The following is a 21362-nucleotide window of genomic DNA, read 5'->3' as shown; positions in this document are numbered from 1 at the left end:
TTCCAAGTTCCATCAAAGTTTGTCTGGTGTATGCTCTCTCAAGCGTACAATGCAGAATGCTTGCTGCCAAGAGGGAAACAGTGTGGGATTTGGTGGTTATTTGGGCAGCCTTATCATGGTTCTCCATGAGGCTGATGTGTACTCTGTGTGGGCACATTACTGTCAAGGATTCCGTGACCATTTTGGCTGATCAGGTCCATCCCATGGTACAACGTTTCTTCCCTAACGGTGATGCTGTGTTCCAAAACTAACAGGGCATCTGTTCACACAACTCGCATCTTCGAGGATTGGTTTTGTTAGTATAAGGATGAATTTTCACATTTCCGCTGGCCACCACAGTAACCAGATATCAATATTATGGTTCTTCGTGGTCTACTTTGGAGAGAAGGTGCATGATTGCTACTCATCTCAGTCATTATTTCCTGAACGTGTCCACGTTCTGCAGCAGGAATGGTATAAGTTCCCTTAAATCGTACTGGACCTGTATTTTTTTTCATTTATGGTTTTTATTTGTTTTTAATGTTTTATGAATTTTTGTACACAATACTACCACAAAACTTCAGAATTTACATACAACTGACCATGCAAAAACCACTCAGATTGTAAATCAATTTCAATATATTTGAATGTCTGACCCTGAACCTTGCTTATTGACACTGCAATAAAAGCTTGATTCACTTTAATTGAGTAGGTAAATTGGTTGGGATCATTGGTATGTGCGTATGAGAGAGAGAGAAAGAGAGAGAGAGTAGACATCTCCAGCTGCTGGATATTTGAGGATTTGAGGATCACAGGTTCACTGACAGTATTTTATGAGGGTAAGTTAATTATTGTCCGCAAAGTAGTTATAAAATTTTATTGTAATCAAATAGGAAACTTACAAGAACATCATATTTCGACATAGTCTCCTTGCATTTCAACACACTTGGTCCATCATTGTACAAGCTTCTGGATGCCTTCATAAAAGTAGGTTCTCGGTTGAGCTTCGAGCCAGGAATGCACCACTTCTGTCACTGCTTCGTCCGAAGCATATCAACTAGAGATGGGTCGAACTCGTTCATTGCCGTGAACTGCTTCATTCATTTCACTCTTTGCCGTGAAGCGTTCAAATGAAGTAGCTCATTCGTGAAGTACGGAAGCCTGGCGAAGTTCCCCAGTTTGCCGCTCAGCCGCGGCTTCGCTCGCTTTGCCTCGCTCGTACAATAAAGCTTTGTAATACTTCATAATTTTACCAACAGATGGCCGAACTATGCAGTAACGTGCACGCAACGTTTTATGCTCTTACAGCATCTGAGTTAACTTAAATAGAGCATGGTCGTAGGGGACAAAGGAAAGATAAACAGATAAGCCTGTCACATATAAAGAAGGTATTACATTACCCAAAAAAGTTATTATCTGCCAAATGAAACATTATTTGTTGTATTCATGGAACGCCAGCCGGAGTGTCCGTGCGGTTCTAGGCGCTACAGTCTAGAGTCGAGCAAGTTCGAATCCTGCCTCGGGCATGGATGTGTGTGATGTCCTTAGGTTAGTTAGGTTTAATTAGTTCTAAGTTCTAGCCGACTGATGACCTCAGAAGTTAAGTCGCATAGTGCTCAGAGCTATTTGAACCATTTATTCATGGACTAAAAACTAGGGCTACCAACGAAATGCAGTCAATTTTATGTTCCTTTTAAAATTTAATCCAAAATAGAATGAGTATGTTTACCACTGTCATAAAGTCTATATACCTACGTTAAGTGATTATTCAGAAGTTTTCCTGTAGATTTTATTCTTGTTGAGAATAATAACCCTCCAGATTCAAAACGTAAACTGGCACCTGTAGTCATTGGTACGATTTCAGGTGAAATCCCACTTTCAGTGTTATTTACAAACCTTTTAGATTAGGTTAGATTAGATTTACTTTCATTCCAATTGATCCGTAGTGAGGAGGTCCTCCAGGATGTGGAACATGTCAGAAAAACAACAATACATGACAAATATTTAAACTAAAACAAATAAGCTAATGTACCATTCCACAGGTCCCAAGTGGAATGATCGTCATTTTTTAATGAACACTAAGAGTCATTTTACAAATACTATTGCACTGAATTTAAAATAAAAAAGTTTTATATTTATTTATAAGGTAAGAAACATGTAATACAACTACTGTAATACTTATTTACAATGAACACATTACTGCACTGAAATGGTGCAGAAGTTAGATTATACTTACACACACACACACACACACACACACACACACACACACACACACACACACACAAATTTTCAGTGAACACATTACTGCACTGAAATTGTGCAGAAGTTATGTTGTACTTATATACAAATCAGTTGGTTTTCCTCAGAAATTCATCAATGGAGTAGAAGGAGTTGGCCACCAATAAATCCTTTAGGCTTCTCTTAAACTGAATTTCATTGGTTGTTAAGTTTTTTATGGCTGCTGGCAAGTTATTGAAAATGTGTGTTCCTGAATAATGCACACCTTTTTGTACAAGACTAAGTGACTTTAAATCCTTGTGAAGATTATTCTTATTTATAGTATTGATTCCATGAATTGAGCTGTTGGTTTGAAAAAGTGATATATTTTTAATGACAAATTTCATTAAGGAATAAATATATTGGGAAGCTGTAGTTAGTATCCCTAGTTCCCTAAACAGGCTTCTGCAGGATGTTCTTGAGTTCACACCACATATAATTCTTACTGCACGTTTTTGTGCCCGGAAAACTTTAGCTTGGCTTGATGAATTACCCCAGAAAATAATCCCATATGACATTATGGAATGAAAGTAAGCATAGTATGCCAGCTTTTTCATTTTTATATCCCCTATGTCTGACAAAATTCGCATTGCAAACAGAGATTTGTTAAGACGCTTCAGCAGTTCTGTGGTGTGCTCCTCCCAGTTGAATTTATTATCAAGCTGTAATCCCAAGAATTTAACACCGTCCACTTCTTCTATCTTCTTGTCATCATATGTTAGACATATACTCTTGGGACACCCCTTACAAGTTCTGAACTGCATGTAGTGTGTTTTTTCAAAGTTTAGTGACAAAGAATTGGCTAGGAACCAGTGATTAATGTCTACAAATATTTTATTGGCTGATCTTTCTAAGACTACACTTGATTTGCTATTTATTGCAATGTTTGTATCATCAGCAAACAAAACAAACTTGGCATCTGGTAATGTTACTGATGAAAGGTCATTGATATACACAAGAAAAAGTAAGGGCCCCAAAATGGAACCTTGTGGGACCCCACATGTAATTAGTTCCCAGTTGGATGATGCCTGATAGCTTGATACATGTCTCTTTCCTAATAACACCCTTTGTTTCCTGCCAGAGATATAAGATTTGAACCATTTTGCAGCATTTCCTGTTACACTATAATATTCTAGTTTACTTAAAAGGATATTGTGATTTACACAGTCAAATGCCTTTGACAGATCACAAAATATACCAGTTGCCTGCAATTTTTTGTCTAATGAATTAAGTACATTTTCACTGTAAGTGTAGATAGCCTTCTCAATATCAGAACCTTTTAGAAATCCAAACTGTGACTTTGACAGTATGTTATTTGAGATAAGATGGTTATAAAGACGACTGTACATTACTTTTTCGAAAATTTTTGAGAATGCTGGCAACAGTGAAATTGGACGGAAATTTGATGCTATTTCTTTATCTCCCTTCTTAAACAGTGGCTTAACTTCAGCATATTTCAGCCATTCGGGAAATATTCCACTGATAAACGACTGGTTACACAGATAGCTTAATATGTTACTTAGCTCAGAATCACATTCTTTAATTAACTTTGTTGATATTTCATCATACCCACTAGATGTTTTTGATTTTAAAGATTTTATGATGGACATTATTTCTGTTGGGGTAGTGAGGGTCAAATTCATATTATGGAAGTTACTTGAAATGTCTGGTCTAAGGTAATCCATAGCAGCATCTACCGAACCTGACAACCCCCATCTTTTCAGTAACAGTTATAAAATGTTTGTTAAAAAGTTCTGCAACACTATACACATCTGTCACCAATGCATCATTTACTCTTAATGCTATTTGTTCCTCTTCATGTCTGGTTCTACCGGTCTCCTCCTTCACTATATCCCATATTGTCTTTATTTTGTTATCTGATATGACTATCTTTTCCTTGTAATATATTTGCTTTGACATCCGTATTACAGTCTTTAATATTTTGCAGTATTTCTTATAATGTGCTATAGCATCAACATTGGAAATGTTTCGGATTGACAGATACAGTTTTCTTTTTGTTTTACAAGATACCCCTATTCCTCGAGTAATCCATGGCTTCTTTGTAGACTTTGCTCTAACCTTGGTAAGTTTTGGGGGAAAGCAGTGTTCAAATAAGGTAAGCACTTTATTAGCAAAAATGTTATATTTTTCATTCATGCCATGAGCACTGTAAACATCAGTCCAGTGAATGTCTCTGAGGAGTGTCCTAAAATAATCAATTTTTGGCTTACTGATTACCCTCTTGAGCTCAGATTTAACAGATTTTATATCCTGTTCAGTATTAACATTTAACAGAAGGAACTGCATGTCATGGTCTGAGAGGCCATTGACTATTGGTTTTGTAATATAATTTTGTTCATTTGACTTTTCTATAAAGATATTATCAATGGCTGTTTGTGAGCAAGTGGTTATCCTAGTGGGGAACTTTACTGTGGGAATTAAGTTGAATGATAGTGTTACTAACTCAAATAGGTTCTTATTGGGAGAGTCTTTAAGGAAATCTACATTGAAATCACCAGCAACCACTATTTCTTTGTTTTTGGTTGTTAAATGGGCCAGTACAGCTTCAAGGTGGTTTACAAACAGATTAAAGTTACCTGCAGGTGCTCGATATACACTTAATATTATGAAAGATTTTTTGTGAAAATCTAATTCTGTTGCACATGCTTCCATATGCTGTTCTAGGCAAAATTTATGAATGTCTATGTTCTTAAATTTATGACAGTTCCTGATGAATGTGGCAACTCCTCCTTTCTCCATTTCTGATCTACAATAGTGAGATGCTAACCTAAACCCTGTAACACTTAAAAGTTCTATACCAGTGGTCACATGATGTTCAGAGAGGCAGATTATGTCAGCTGGGTTTGAAGACTCTAATTCATCTATGCAGATAGTTAATTCATTAATTTTATTTCTCAGTCCTCGAATATTTTGATGCAATAAAGATAGCTGACATTTCACATTGACTGACTTAAAATTGGATGGAGTTAAAATATCTGCTGACAGTTGAAAATTCTTAACCAATGGCTGTTTATGTTGATGTGATAAGCTGGAATTATGTTTTTTGATTTCTTTCTCAAACTGAAGGTTTGTCTCAGTTCTAACCTCTCTTAAAATTTGTTTTCTTTCTGTCCTCCCTACCCTAAAAAAGGGTCTTTTCTGAATCCTATAACCACTGGTATTTTACCACTCATGACAGTGCCTCCCCCCTTTAACTTTCCTGCTATTTCCCCAGCCAATTTACCCTTCCCCTTCCTGTTGAGGTGAAGGCCATGCCTAGTATAATCCCACCTACTGACAGAATCAACATGAACCACACCAATGTGTGACCCCGCACCCGACATGAGCAGCCGTTCCAGCTCCAAATTAACTCTCTTGACAGAAGAGTTCAAATGAGGTCGGTCATGGCGCCCAAGAACAGATACAAACTCAACACTGGTATGCCTCGATGCTGATGCAATCTTCGCCAGGTCACACTCTATGCTGTACCCAGGATCTCTGTCAATACTGTTACCTGCCCCACCCACTATAACCACGGTGTCTTCCTTAGTGAAATCTTTGCAAAGTGATCCTAAATCCTCTGTCACCTGCTCCAGACCAGCACTAGGTTTAAAAAAATTGGTGACCTGGTATTCTGATCCTAGTTCATCCTGCAAGAGTTGGCCAACACCTCTTCCATGGGAACTACCTAACAACAACACGTTCTTTCTCTTTACTGATTTCCCTACATTCTTACTTTTCAATTTGCTGCTGAAAGTTTGTTGTGCCCTGTCTACACCTGTAACTGCTTGAGGCTCACCAGCTTCTAACTGAAGCAACAGGTCAAATCTATTTTCCACATTCACCATAAAGCTGTCAGACAAAGTTCTAGGCCTGTTCCTCCTGTTGCCTGTTGCCACTTCCCACCTCTCTTTGCCCTTCTCCCTCCTTAACCTGTCAAGATCTCCCCTGGCCTTGTCTAACTCAGCCTGAAGGGCAGCAATTTTCCCCTCCTGTTCCAGTATCTTCCTATCTCTACTACAAATCCTACAAAACCACTGATGAGTCTCATTTACTTCCCCTATTCCCACGCCACTACAGTCACCCACATGGAAAAAACTACAGCACCCATCACACCAAAGCCCCGACCTAACAATTCTACGGCAAGTCAAGCACTTTTCACTCATGATAAACGTAATAATTTATTAAGAATAAGTCAGTTAAATTACAGATAAACACGAAAATATGGTTACACAAATTTGGCCTATACGCAACTGTGTGTAAACAAAAACAAAAGTGCAAAGTTTCTGAAACAACAAATTAAACTTTACGCTACTTTCCGGAAATGCTAGTTAAATAATGAAGAGGTACGCTAAGTTAAATTGCTGGAGAGAGAGCAAGGAACAACTAAATGAAATTCTATAGATTTGCTGCAGCAGAACGTAAACAGAAAATACGACTGTACGGTCTTTTCGCGTTTTCTGCTATATTACGTAATGAGAAATGAAACCTTTAATGGTACACTTAAACGGCACACTAATACACTTATTTACCACGTAATCAGTACTAATCTATGTGTTTTATAATCTAAAATAACTTATCTTTACGAGAACACCAAACCTCGCGCTAGTCGCTTGGCTGCAGGGCTGCCAACCTCATTTTCATGTTGGCTGTGCGTGTTCACACAGCCAACCTCTTCGTTTGTATCTTTAATATTCATCTGTCTGCAAGCGCTGCCAACGGTAGGCTACCCGTAGATGTGAAGTTTAACTGCACAAATAGTCACAGGTAATGATGTCAGCACTGCAGAAAGCAGCTGACGCTACCTTCCCCTCACTCCTCATCGCCTCTACCCCTCCTAACCCTATCGTTCCCCACAAACACCGTGCGATTCATCGACAGGCGGTAGAGGGAGGACTGAAGTGAAGGGAGGATGAGTGACGTAGCGCCGATGTAGTGGGAGAGGGAGAGGGAGAGGGGAAGAGAGTGAGTGAACTAGAAAAAAGTGTGGAGTGTGCTATCTGTGAGGAGTTTGAAGTACCAGTTCATTGAAACTGAGTGGTTAGTTCACACTTCACTGGAGTCAAGCGTTCATTTGAATGACTCATTCACGAGCTCCCCATCACTAATATCAACAGCCCCTTAATGCCTGTTTGAGTGGACCAAACAAGCGATAGTCCGAAGGGGCAAAATCGGGACTATATGGAGGATGATCCAGTCCTTCAAATTTGAGTTTCTGGAGCGTTTCAACAGTGAGGGCAGCAGTATGCAGATGGGCATTGTTGTGCAACAAAACTACTACTTTTGACAGCAATCTTCGGCATTTGCTTCGAATTGTTGGCTTTACCCTGGCAGTTAGCATCTCGCTGTAATGTACACTGTTTATTGTTGTGCCCCTTTCCCCATAATGTTCCAGTACTGGACCTTGTGCATCCCAAAAAACCGTAAGTGTCAGTTTTCTTGCGGACGGTTGTGTCTTGAGCTTTTTCTTGCATGGCAAATTTGGATGATTCCATTCCATTCTCTGCCGATTGCTCTCCGGCTTGTAATGATGGATCCATGTTTCGTCACCAGTAATGATCCTATCTAAGAAGTTGTCCCCTTTGTTACCATAGTGATCCGTATGTTTTTTTAAAGATGTCCAAGCACGTTTGTTTATGCAACTGTGAGAGTTGTTATGGGACCCATCTTGCACAAACTTCGTGAAACCTAAGTCTGTTGTGAATGATTTCATAGGCAGAACCGGGACTAATTTGCTGACAATGTGCCATTTCGTCAACAGTTAATCGTCTGTCGAAGAGAATCATTTCACGTGAACTCTCAGTTGTTTCGTCATTTGTGGCAGTAAACGGTCATGCATAAAACTTGTGCGGCCATTTCAGAATTTTTCAGTCCATTTGTAGACACTCCGTTGTGGTAAAACACTATTGCCGTACTGTACCGAAAGTCTTCGATGAATTTTGGCACTGATACACCTTCCGACCACAACGAACGGATCACTGAACGTTGCTCTTCTTTGGTGCAAATAGACAGTGGAGCAGCCATGATTAAAAGCATGGCAGTGATAATGAAACTAAACTAGCGGCTTGAAAATTGCAAAGATATAACAACAAATAATCATAGCATGCATCATCAACCTAAAATGACAGTACTACCAAAATAAACAAAAATATAACTAAATTGCGGATAATAATTGACTTACTGTGAGGAAGAAAACCAGACAGCATATTCTTGTGTTCATAATTTTTAGTTAAAAGGTATGTACAGGTGAACAGTATATATGGGAGAAAAATTTTGTCTAATAGTTGAAATGCCATGCCGTTGTAGTTGAAACTGCCTGTGAGAAAAGAAACAAAACCATACATTTTCATAGCACAGCACATTTTCTTTCTTTTAGTCTATACATTGTTGTTTGCAAAAAATTTATAACGTATGCCCTTCTCAATGTTTATGGGAGTAATGTGCCAAAATTGGAAGTAAATCAGTCGAGAGCTTGTCGGGATTCTTACTAATAATGTTTTCTCTCTATATGTACTAATATAGATGAACAACATGGGTCCTAACGTAAGCCACTGCGACAAGTCTGAAGTTGCTTCTACATCTGCCAGTGACTCACCACCAAAGATAACATACTTCATTCTTCCTGCCAAAGAATAAACAATCCAGTCACAAATTTCTTTGATACCCATAAATAGGGACAGAAAAATTTTGTATAAACAATAATGCAAAATCAGCAGTTTTCCTTGTTTCTGTGTTTAAAAAAAAATGTAAATATGGGGGAAGCAGTTTCCTGATATTGGTGACTAGTAGTCGTTGAACATTTCTCAAGGCTGAAATTCCCGTCTAATCTTAACAGGACAGTTCATTTCCTGCATAAAGAACTATAGCGTGAGATGCGATATCAAATGAAAATAGCCTCCTTTTGTTGAAACCCATTCTGGTAAAAGTTTGTGACACCATTCCTGAGATCAAATCATGCCAGAATAACATGTTTTTGAGAGGTCTTTAATGCAGTGCATCAATTAAACTATGTATTTCCTTAGTACATAGTATAAATACGAAAACACTGAAATGGGGGACTTAATATTGAGAAAACACAGATCAGAATGTTTCTACTCAGTTTGTTTGTATCAGACACTGATAGCACAGAATACGTGGTGACACACAGACATCACTGTTGTCACATATGAGGATATATACCAAGCTGCATGAGTAGTATGATTGCTTCTTATGGAAAACATCATTCACAAAATAGAAAAGAACGATACTGTGAAGTGTTGCAGGCTCGGTGGACTAATGCCTCCAAAAATTTTGAAGTTACAGTAAAGCTTTCTTTTGAAAAACTTTCAGATGCATGGCCACAGAGTTATTATTTTCTGTAATTGATTATATTACTAGGTTTTACATAAATAACACTTCCTTTTTTGTGATGACGTAAATGAGTATGAGACTGGTGGCAATAAATGTGACATACTTGATAGATATATTTTTATTTTCAACGAAGCAATTTAAAATAATGAAACGAGAGAAAACTAAAGAACATATTGTACTTCAAAAATAAGTTGTCAGAAACAAATACCAAAATTTACAAGAAAGTAAGACAAAAATTGGCTGTAAGTTATACTCAGTATGACAAACCACTGAAAAATAAAAAGATTTTTTACTGTCCCTACCCATATATCTGTACTTTCCTTAACAAGCTTTGACATTATACCAGATCCACTGATTTCTTAAAGACAAAAAGACATTGCATCCTCTTAACTGAGATGTTCCATGGCTTTCAAGATGTCATTCAAGAAAAGGGGCAGTTGGGTTTCTTGTGAGTGCTGTTTCCAGAATTGATTACAGGTGGCGTGGAGATCATTCTGTTTCAGGTATTTCATTGTGCTTGGGCTCAGAATATGTACTTAGATATTACAACAGGAGGATGTCAGATGTTGTGGGCAGTAGTTTTATTCTGCTATCCTCCTCGTAGACATGTGAGCTTTCTTCCAATCACTGGGCATATTGAAAGAAAAGTAAACAGAATGATAAAACATGCAAGTACAAAATTTCAGAATGAAGAAATTAAAAGATAAATAATAATAGTAACAAATATACTGTGTAAGAATGAGTTAGGAACTGTTGTGGCATTTGTACAGAATAATATACAAAAACTCAAATAAGGATAGTATGCTTTGTATGGTGTTACAGTCAAAACTTCACAGAGATCTTGCCATGCTACATATTACAAAATATTGTATATTTAAGTAATGTGTTCTTGCAGAACGTATACAGTGTTAACAGGACTAGTTAAAACAAGAGGCTGAACACACCTCAATATCTAGTCTCCTCCAGGCACTAATGTCACAACATTGTTGAAAACCTCTGTAGTGTTTGAAAAAAACTGACTAGTAGCCTGTGGCAAGTTGAAACTTGGACATGCCTGGATAGTACAATTAATAGTACATTGTTTCCAAAAAACAGGAGTCCACACTCAGTACACAGTTTTAACTAGTTATTTATAGGTCACACAGTGTTTAAATCACAAAAGAAGATAAACATATGTGTACTGATTCAGGCAGTAACTGAAATTTTGACTGAAAAGTGAAACTGGACACGGAAATTTTACTTGCATCAATTGCACAAGCAAAGCTGTAGCAATCACAATGGTATCTATTCTTTGATGGCTCAAAAGTTTGTTAACAAACATGGTTTCACAATTTAATGAATGGAGGGTAGGGGCAGAAGGTGAGGGGATGGGGGGTCAGCAGGTAGTGTAGATGGAGTTGAAATTGGAGTAATCCAAACACAAGTGGAATTTTTGTTTCAGAATGTACTTGTTGATCATGCCGGGGTTGTCGTAGTCATTCACATTGTTGTCCCTTTTCCAGCTAGCATTACCAGTTTCAGTATTTTTCCACTGTAGAATGTAGAAATCTTCAACAGTGACCAAAGATGTTCATTTCTCTTGTGCAGTAGCCGGTGAGACTAAATTACAATAATAACTGAACATGGGGTATACTGTAAATAGGCTCTCTCTCTCTCTCTCTCTCTCTCTCTCTCTCTCTCTCTCTCTCTCTCTCTCTCCCTCCCCCTCTCCCCCTCCCTTCCCCTTCCCACCCTGTCTCCCCCCCTCCCCCAATACAGATAATTCGACTTCCATCTTTGCCCCTCCCCACCACCCAGATCAGCTCATAGGTATCAAATTGTGAACATATCCCACATTTTGTAAAAAGGGACAGAATTTACATATGTCAATAATAAGTAAAGCAAACTGAGGACTGGAATTAGTAACTAACAGAAGAGTGTGTAGATTAATAACTGGCAGATAACAAAGAAACTGAGATGATCCACTTTTTAAGTAGATTTATTTTACAGGAAAAAATTGAGAGAGAGAGAGAGAGAGAGAGAGAGGGAGAGAGAGGGAGAGAGAAACAAACCTTGTTTATTTTTCTAGTGCATGATGAAAGAAATCTGCTGCATATTACCTTTACTGCAAACTGGCTGTGTGCAGAAGTTTGTAGAATGTCAGCTTCCACTTAAGTTGCATCTACTGTCAAGTTGAACTATTCTGCCATTTAATGTTGAATATTTCTATTGGATTTCAGGTATATTCACTACTTTGTATCTTGGAGCAAGTGTTTATGGAGATTCCATTGAGGCCAGGCCGCAAGAATAATTGAATGTACACAGATAAACAGCATAGCAAAGGTGACAATGCAAATAGTCCACATCATTGTCTTATTAATTTTTATCACAGTACAAATCCTAAACAGTTGTTTTTCAGTAAATAATGTGACTCCTACTCTGCAGAAAGTGTTCTTATTGTTGAATCAGTGTTTTTTATCCTTCAACGCTATTTTCAGAAAGATTTTTCTATGTTATTGTTGCAATGTGTATATAATGTAGACTTATAAAATTCTGTTGTAAATGGCATGAATAAAATATTTATCCTCAGTAGTAAATTCTATGTGCAATATTTTTTGTGGCATTCTTGTAAGGTGAATATCAAAAATCCATTGAATAAAACAATGGAAAGTCCGGGATGGAATATAACAATATTATGAAAAGGAAAGTTGCCACCCACCATATAGCGGAGATACTGATTTGCAGATAGGCACAACAAAGACCTTGTTGGCCGAAAGCTTGTTTGTGACACTTTCTTTGTTGTTCCTATCTGTGGCTCAAATATCCATTGTTTACTTCTATCACCAAAGAACTCTTATATACTTACAAGAATCAAATGAAACTTTCAAATAAGAGTAAATCAAATGTTGACAATATGAGCATCATTTTCTTGATATAATTTTTAATAATGAGTAATTTTAAATTTCCAACAATGTAGAAACACACCAAAAAAGAATTAAAATAAGTTTAAAAATGTTCTGTTCTGTTTTGTTGATTTCAAAGCAATAGATTTCTTTGTCATGTCCCGTATGTCAGTTCATGGCTTTTATGTTCCACCGAATGTGCAAAATTTAAGCCAGACACCGTAACACAAACTGGCAACAGTTGACAGACTCATTCCAGAATAACTGGGCTAACTCTGTCTTATATAACTTACCTAACAATATGAGCTCTGTGTATGCTGCCATAGTTAATTTAATAAAATAACAGTATGGAATAAGCACATCTCGCACACACACTCCAAAAGTCAAGAAAAAAATTTACTTGTTTTAACTGCTCAGTAACTTTCATAGCCATAAACATTAATAAATTTTTTTAAATACATCTCATTCCCACCCTTCTCGACTTGTAATCTGGCAGTATTACAGCCTTCTTTGTCACTTGTCGTAGCAAGAAACTTTGAAAATTCAAACAACAATTACAGACAAGGTTGGTCATTGAATACATATTAAGCAAGATGAGAAAGAACACACATCCTTGAGGGAAACCATTCATGTGCTCTCTCCATCAGCTGTGCCTGTTCAGAAAGTGAACACAGAATTTCATGTTGTGTAGAAAATTGATATTATTTTTCAAGACTAAAGTTCTTTGTTGTTTTGAAAAGCTTACTAAATAGGATTTTGCGTAATAATGTGTTTTGTATGGCTGTTAAACAAAAATTACACCCATTACTTTGTTCAGCTCATTCCAGTCCTTTGTATATTGTCTGGTTAAGTATTGGTTCTGTGCATGGTTTACCTCTTCTGAAGCTGGAGTGTTCAGCTGAAGTTTTTCTTCAACCAGTGGTACAAGATGATTGCTATCTCAGTAGCTTTTACACCCATGGACATCACGGGGATTAAATGAGTTGTGCATGCAACCTCTTACTTGAAGCATTCAGAAGTAGACCATGCCACGTGTGGTGCTGCAGAGAAGTGATGCATCTGTCACACACGTGTGATCTCCTCATCCTTGAGTGATTTCTGAAACACTATAGTCAATATTGTTATCCTCTTTCTTCCCCCTCCAATAATCATTACATGATTTTCTTTATCAAACTGTGAACAGAAAGCCTAAATCAACTGTAACATTGACAAGGCCTGCATATGGATTAAAAATTCTAACAACTTTGTATTCACTACACTGGGACTTAAATACTAGTTCTGATTTTCCCCTTTCGTGACTGTTAAAGAGCAGAAGTAACTTCTTGGTCAAAACCTACCAACTACCATTTGCCTTAACTTTATCTTTTTTCTCTGTCTTGTTGGGCATCCCTGAATGTCCTGGGTAGTATTCATACTTCTGCAGGGGGTAGAGATAAAAAAAAGTCACATACCATAAAATGGGGTGAATGCGAACATAGGGGTGAATAGGATCAATTCTGGCGGAAAAACTTTAAAACAATAGAAACTACACAGGATTGCAATAAAATATGGAAACCAGTGCATCAATTGGAAGTATTGCTCTTGCAGAACACATTCACGGACATTTTGTGTTTCAATAGTGCTACCCTGGCTTCTAGAGCACTGTAAACATGTGGACGGGGATTCCCATTATTTATGTGTGTTCCGTAAACTTGGTATACAGTGGTGTGTGGTTGGGAGTTGTGTATCGTCAAAATCAGTGCTTCTATGAAGAATTGTGTTCCAAATTCAGGTCCTCCTTTGTTTTTGGTAAGTATTAAATGTATTTCTTCATTTCATTTTATTTCACTAGAATGAACACACTCACCCTTTGTTAAAAAAGGGGGGGGGGGTGAATAGGATCAGTATAAAATAACACTATTATCAGGCTTACATTTGATTATGGGATACTACCTGCTTGTGTTTTGAATGTTTCATTCTATTTAATTTCCAGACTGATTAAAATGCCCATAAATTACATTCCTGATCCTCTTGGGAAATCCTACACAAAGAGAACCAAGGATGAATTGGCCCAAGCCATTGTTGCTGTTAAAGGAGGGAGCAGCATTAGGCAAGATGCCAGAAATTTCAGCATTCCATACACAGTTCTCCACCGACATTTGAGGAATAAGAATGTGCGCCCCCAAGGGGGACAAACTTCACGCTCTGCAGATGAAGAGGCGTTGATTGTGGACAGGCTCACTATTTGTGCTGAGTGGGGCTATCCCTTTGACCGGTTGACTCTGCGATTGTTTGTCGAAGAATACTTGGACCGGAGAGGTAAAGTTGTTAGAAAATTCAAAAATAATTTACCTGGTCACGAATTCACTGTTAGCTTTTTGAAAAGGCACAGAACATAAAAAGAGCATGTGCTTCTGTGTTGAGAGCTGCCCTGCGGGACTATTTTGATAATTTAGAGAAGGAAATTAAAGATGATCCCCCAAGTAATATTGTGAATTTCAATGAAACAAACTTAGCAGATGATCCAGGACATACAAAAGTGATTACGAAAAGAGAATCAAAATATCCTGAAAGAGTCATGAATACCTCCAACGCAGCAACATCAATTATGTTTGCTGCTGCAGCAAATGGAAACTGCTGCCTTTGTATGTTGTTTATTGCTCAAAGCACTTGTATGCTTCATGGGTGGGTGGTGCTCCCAAAGACACCACATTAAATAGAAGTGAAAGTGGGTGGTTTGATGCTCACTGTTTTGATGACTGGATTACCACAATCATTTTGCCTTACTATAGGAAGTTAAAAGACCCCAACATTTTAATCGGCGACAACCTTTCGACTCATCTTTCGGTGGCTTCAGTCAAGGCTTGTGAAGAGAATGGTGTAAGAATGATTTTTCTTCCCAAAAACTCTATGCATCTCACCCAGCCCCTTGACGTGGGATTTTTTCATCCACTGAAGACCAGCTGGTGAAGCATTCTCCAAAAATGGAAGTTGGATTCCGGTCGTATGGGGACCACCATTCCAAAGGATATGTTCCCTCGATTACTAAACCAGCTTGTGAGGGCTCTGGAAGTAAATGCCGAAAGAAAAATCCAGGCTGGTTTCGAGAAATGTGGGATTCTGCCATTCAGTCCCAAGAGAGTAATTAGCAGAGTTCCTGGTGTTGAAGACGATGGACCCGCAAATCCACAGGATGTTGATGGAGCTCTCATAGAATTGCTCCGAGAATTTCGAGGGAACGATGAAAGGCCTGTGAGACAACGGCGAACCAGGGTTCCAGTGCAGAATGGGAAAAGTGTGTCGGTATATAATTTCCTTGATGATGAAAAGTGTGACACCTCAGACAAAAGTGACACTGTTTCTGGAGATAATGACTCACCAACTCTCCCCACCAATGAACGTGAGAACCCAGGTGAGGGCACAGGCGCAGTCAGTGGATCTGAAGTCGTTTTGCCTTAAGAGCATCAGCCTGGTGACTTTCATTGTTAGATTTGACACAAAAAAGGGACACAGGATGTTCGTAGGCACAGTTGTCACTGAACTGAGGCAGCAATGACTGTTAAGTGCCTTCGAAAAAGGGTTGGGAAAAAGAACACTCTTTGTTTTCCCGGACGTGGATGATATATGTGAGGTGACACCAATGCAAGTGGAGGGAAAGATAAAAGTTGCTAACATTCAAAGGAGTCAACGCACCTTTTTTGTGGATCCCATATTTTTAGAATAAGTTGTAGCATTATTTAAAGTTTTCTACCTAAATGTATTTCTTTTTTTCAATAAAATAATTATAATCATACATATAGTTCTTTTTTCTATTTCACAATCATCTTTTACTTAAAAAATAAGCCAGTGATCCTAATCATAAAACAAGTGTCTTAATGGAATAATTTGGGAAAATACTATGACTGATAGTATTCACCCTGACCTTCAGAACAATAGGATCAAAGCATTTAAAAAATTATTAAAATTCATCATAAACAATAAAGAGGGAGCCATATATTGGATTCAAAACTACAGATGAAGACACACAAAATATCTTTTGTTTCATCGCTTTACATCAATTGGTTGAGGAGATACACATCTTTGAACATGAAAATTGATCCTATTCACCCCGTTTTTCGGTAGTTATTTTTTTTGTTTTGTTTGCAGTCCTTGTACATACTGAGAGCCTGGCATCAGTGCCATTGCACACCACTAGAGGAGGAAAATGGGGGGGGGGCCTCACACCCCGTTGGTAAAGCGTAATATCATGGTAACCCTTTTTCTGCATTTGGAGGGAAACAATGCTTGATGAGTTGGTTGAAGTGTGAAGTAACAATGTTCTACAGTATGACACAGTGGTTAGGTGGTGGAGACACTTCTAATGTGGTCAAATAAGAACAAAGAACAGGGAATCACAAGAAAAATGAAGACCCTGGTGGTTGAAGACTGGTATATTAAAAGCTATGCAATAGTGGAAAAAGTGAAACTCTGTCATGGTTTCGTTTTCAACATCTTGCATAACATTTTGAACATGAAAATTGTTGCCACCCACTGGGTTCCATGACTACTTGCACACTTTCCAAAAGCCTGCGAAAACAAGGCAGCAATGGAAACACAGTAGCTGTGTCAGGCCAATTCAGATGATGTTTTAAGCTTTAATGGTGCGCATTCACATGTTCAGTTGAGTAGTTGTTTTTGATTTTATGAACAACATTTCAATAAGTGATACAACTGCCTTCTTAATGTGCTGTAAGTTGTGCAGTTATTTGTACTTGCTGCCTGAACTCTGATCATAGGTGGTCCATTGATGGTTTTGCACTGCTGTGGATGGCTGAGTTTGACCCTGGACACCACCAACATCCTTTGATACTCTTTTGTTTTACATAGCCCACACTATTGTTCCATGAAACACACCTTTTCACATCGTTTCCTAGCTGTGGTAAGTATGATAGCCAGTGAGGCATTACTAAATTTAATGCTAGACTCCAAAACCTTTTTTAATTGTAACCTCCATCCCAGTTTATTATGTTTTCCAACATCTTTATTTTGATGACTCCCAGTTGTCAGGTGAATCATAGAGGATGCAACACTTTTTATTTTATGAATACTTCTGGATATCTAAACAAGATTTTCCACAACTGATTATATGCTGAGAGGTATGTAATGTTTTTGTTCAGATTTTATATATATATATATATATATATATATATATATATATATAAAAACAAAGATGATGTGACTTACCAAACGAAAGCGCTGGCACGTCGATAGACACACAAAATTCTAGCTTTGGCAACCAACGGTTGCTTCGTCAGGAAAGAGGGAAGGACGAAAGGATTTGGGTTTTAAGGGAGAGGGTAAGGAGTCATTCCAATCCCGGGAGCGGAAAGACTTACCTTAGGGGGGGGAAAAAAGGACGGGTATACACTCACGCGCGCACACACACATATCCATCCACACATATACAGACACAAGCAGACATATACAAAGGCAAAGAGTTTGGGCAGAGATGTCAGTCGAGGCGGAAGTGCAGAGGCAAAGATGTTGTTGAATGACAGGTGAGGTATGAGTGGCGGCAACTTGAAATTAGCGGAGATTGAGGCCTGGTGGGTAATGGGAAGAGAGGATATATTGAAGAGCAAGTTCCCATCTCCGGAGTTCGGATAGGTTGGTGTTAGTGGAAAGTATCCAGATAACCCGGACGGTGTAACACTGTGCCAAGATGTGCTGGCCGTGCACCAAGGCATGTTTAGCCACAGGGTGATCCTCATTACCAACAAACACTGTCTGCCTGTGTCCATTCATGTGAATAGACAGTTTGTTGCTGGTCATTCCCACATAGAATGCGTCACAGTGTAGGCAGGTCAGTTGGTAGATCACGTGGGTGCTTTCACACGTGGCTCTGCCTTTGATCGTGTACACCTTCCGGGTTACAGGACTGGAGTAGGTGGTGGTGGGAGGGTGCAGGGACAGGTTTTACACCGGGGGCGGTTACAAGGGTAGGAGCCAGAGGGTAGGGAAGGTGGTTTGGGGATTTCATAGGGATGAACTAAAAGGTTACGAAGGTTAGGTGGACGGCGGAAAGACACTCTTGGTGGAGTGGGGAGGATTTCATGAAGGATGGATCTCATTTCAGGGCAGGATTTGAGGAAGTCGTATCCCTGCTGGAGAACCACATTCAGAGTCTGATCCAGTCTCAGAAAGTATCCTGTCACAAGTGGGGCACTTTTGTGGTTCTTCTGTGGGAGGTCCTGGGTTTGAGAGGATGAGGAAGTGGCTCTGGTTATTTGCTTCTGTACCAGGTCGGGAGGGTAGTTGCGGGATGCGAAAGCTGTTGTCAGGTTGTTGGTGTAATGGTTCAGGGATTCAGGACTGGGGCAGATTCGTTTGCCATGAAGACCTAGGCTGTAGGGAAGGGACCGTTTGATGTGGAATGGTTGGCAGCTGTAATAATGGAGGTACTGTTGCTTGTTGGTGGGTTTGATGTGGACGGACGTGTGAAGCTGGCCATTGGACAGGTGGTGGTCAACGTCAAGGAAAGTGGCATGGGATTTGGAGTAGGACCAGGTGAATCTGATGGAACCAAAGGAGTTGAGGTTGGAGAGGAAATTCTGGAGTTCTTCTTTACTGTGAGTCCAGATCATGAAAATGTCATCAATAAATCTGTACCAAACTTAGGGTTGGCAGGCCTGGGTAACCAAGAAGGCTTCGTCTAAGCGACCCAGGAATAGGTTGGCGTACGAGGGGGCCATCCTGGTACCCATGGCTGCTCCCTTTAATTGTTGGTATGTCTGGCCTTCAAAAGTGAAGAAGTTGTGGGTCAGGATGAAGCTGGCTACGGTAATGAGGAAAGAGGTTTTAGGTAGGGTGGCAGGTGATCGGCGTGAAAGGAAGTGCTCCATCGCAGCGAGGCCCTGGACGTGCGGGATATTTGTGTATAAGGAAGTGGCATCAATGGTTACAAGGATGGTTTCCGGGGGTAACGGATTGGGTAAACTCCGGAGATGGGAACTTGCTCTTCAATATATCCTCTCTTCCCATTATCCACCAGGCCTCAATCTCCGCTAATTTCAAGTTGCCGCCACTCATACCTCACCTGTCATTCAACAAAATCTTTGCCTCTGCACTTCCGCCTCGACTGACATCTCTGCCCAAACTCTTTGCCTCTGTATATATCTGCTTGTGCCTGTATATGTGTAGATGGATATGTGTGTGTGTGCGCGAGTGTATACCCGTCCTTTTTTCCCCCTAAGGTAAGTCTTTCCGCTCCCGGGATTGGAATGACTCCTTACCCTCTCCCTTAAAACCCAAATCCTTTCGTCTTTCCCTCTCCTTCCCTCTTTCCTGACGAAGCAACCGTTGGTTGCGAAAGCTAGAATTTTGTATGTATGTTTCTGTTTGTTTGTGTGTCTATTGACGTGCCAGCGCTTTCGTTTGGTAAGTCACATCATCTTTGTTTTTAGATATATTTTTCCCTCGTGGAATGTTTCCATCTGGAAGACCAGACATACCAACAATTAAAGGGAACAGCAATGGGTACCATGGTGGCCCCTTCGTACGCCAACCTATTCATGGATCGCTTAGAGGAAGCCTTCTTGGTTACCCAGGCCTGCTAACCCAAAGTTTGGTACAGAGTTATTGATGACATCTTCATGATCTGAACTCACAGTGAAGAATAACTCCAGAATTTCCTCTCCAACCTCAACTCCTTTGGTTCCATCAGATTCACCTGGTCCTACTCCAAATCCCATGCCACTTTCCTTGATGTTGACCTCCACCTGTCCAATGGCCAGCTTCACACGTCCGTCCACATCAAACCCACCAACAAGCAACAGTACCTCCATTACCACAGCCGCCACCCATTCCACATCAAACGGTCCCTTCCCTACAGCCTAGGTCTTCGTGGCAAACGAATCTGCCCCAGTCCGGAATCCCTGAAGCATTACACCAACAACCTGACAACAGCTTTCGCATCTCGCAACTACCCTCCCGACCTGGTACAGAAGCAAATAACCAGAGCCACTTCCACATCCTCTCAAACCCAGAATCTCCCACAGAAGAACCACAAAAGTGCCCCACTTGTGACAGGATACTTTCCGGGACTGGATCAGATTCTGAATGTGGCTCTCCAGCAGGGATACGACTTCCTCAAATCCTGCCCTGAAATGAGATCCATCCTTCATGAAATCCTCCCCACTCCACCAAGAGTGTCTTTCCGCCGTCCACCTAACCTTCGTAACCTCTTAGTTCATCCCTATGAAATCCCCAAACCACCTTCCCTACCCTCTGGCTCCTACCCTTGTAACCGCCCCCGGTGTAAAACCTGTCCCATGCACCCTACCACCACCACCTACTCCAGTCCTGTAACCCGGAAGGTGTACACGATCAAAGGCAGAGCCACGTGTGAAAGCACCCACGTGATCTACCAACTGACCTGCCTACATTGTGTTGCATTCTATGTGGGAATGACCAGCAACAAACTGTCCATTCGCATGAATGGACACAGGCAGACAGTGTTTGTTGGTAATGAGGATCACCCTGTGGCTAAACATGCCTTGGTGCACGGCCAGCACATCTTGGCGCAGTGTTACACCGTCCGGGTTATCTGGATACTTCCCACTAACACCAACCTATCCGAACTCCGGAGATGGGAACTTGCTCTTCAATATATCCTCTCTTCCCGTTACCCACCAGGCCTCAATCTCCGCTAATTTCAAGTTGCCGCCACTCATACCTCACCTGTCGTTCAACAACAACTTTGCCTCTGCACTTCCGCCTCGACTGACATCTCTGCCCAAACTCTTTGCCTCTGTATATGTCTGCTTGTGCCTGTATATGTGTGGATGGATATGTGTGTGTGTGCGCGAGTGTATACCCGTCCTTTTTTCCCCCTAAGGTAAGTCTTTCCGCTCC

At 39.9% G+C, this 21362-nt stretch overlaps 1 protein-coding gene across 3 annotated transcripts in view; it reads left to right on the top strand.

Annotated features, from left to right (window-relative positions):
- The window catches only part of LOC126458048 (Golgi-specific brefeldin A-resistance guanine nucleotide exchange factor 1), a 317427-nt gene extending 304821 nt beyond the window's left edge, over positions 1–12606 (top strand). For all 3 annotated transcript variants that reach the window (XM_050094843.1, XM_050094842.1, XM_050094841.1), the window contains exon 34: positions 11829–12606. The gene's annotated coding sequence lies outside the window, so the exon portion shown is untranslated. The remainder of the gene's footprint in view (positions 1–11828) is intronic.
- Positions 12607–21362: the final 8756 nt, after the last annotated feature.

The sequence above is a fragment of the Schistocerca serialis genome, chromosome 2 (assembly GCF_023864345.2).
Source record: "Schistocerca serialis cubense isolate TAMUIC-IGC-003099 chromosome 2, iqSchSeri2.2, whole genome shotgun sequence".
Taxonomy (NCBI): domain Eukaryota; kingdom Metazoa; phylum Arthropoda; class Insecta; order Orthoptera; family Acrididae; genus Schistocerca; species Schistocerca serialis.
The sequence above is the reverse complement of the archived record's forward strand: the minus strand, read 5'-3'. Positions and strand labels throughout refer to the sequence as shown.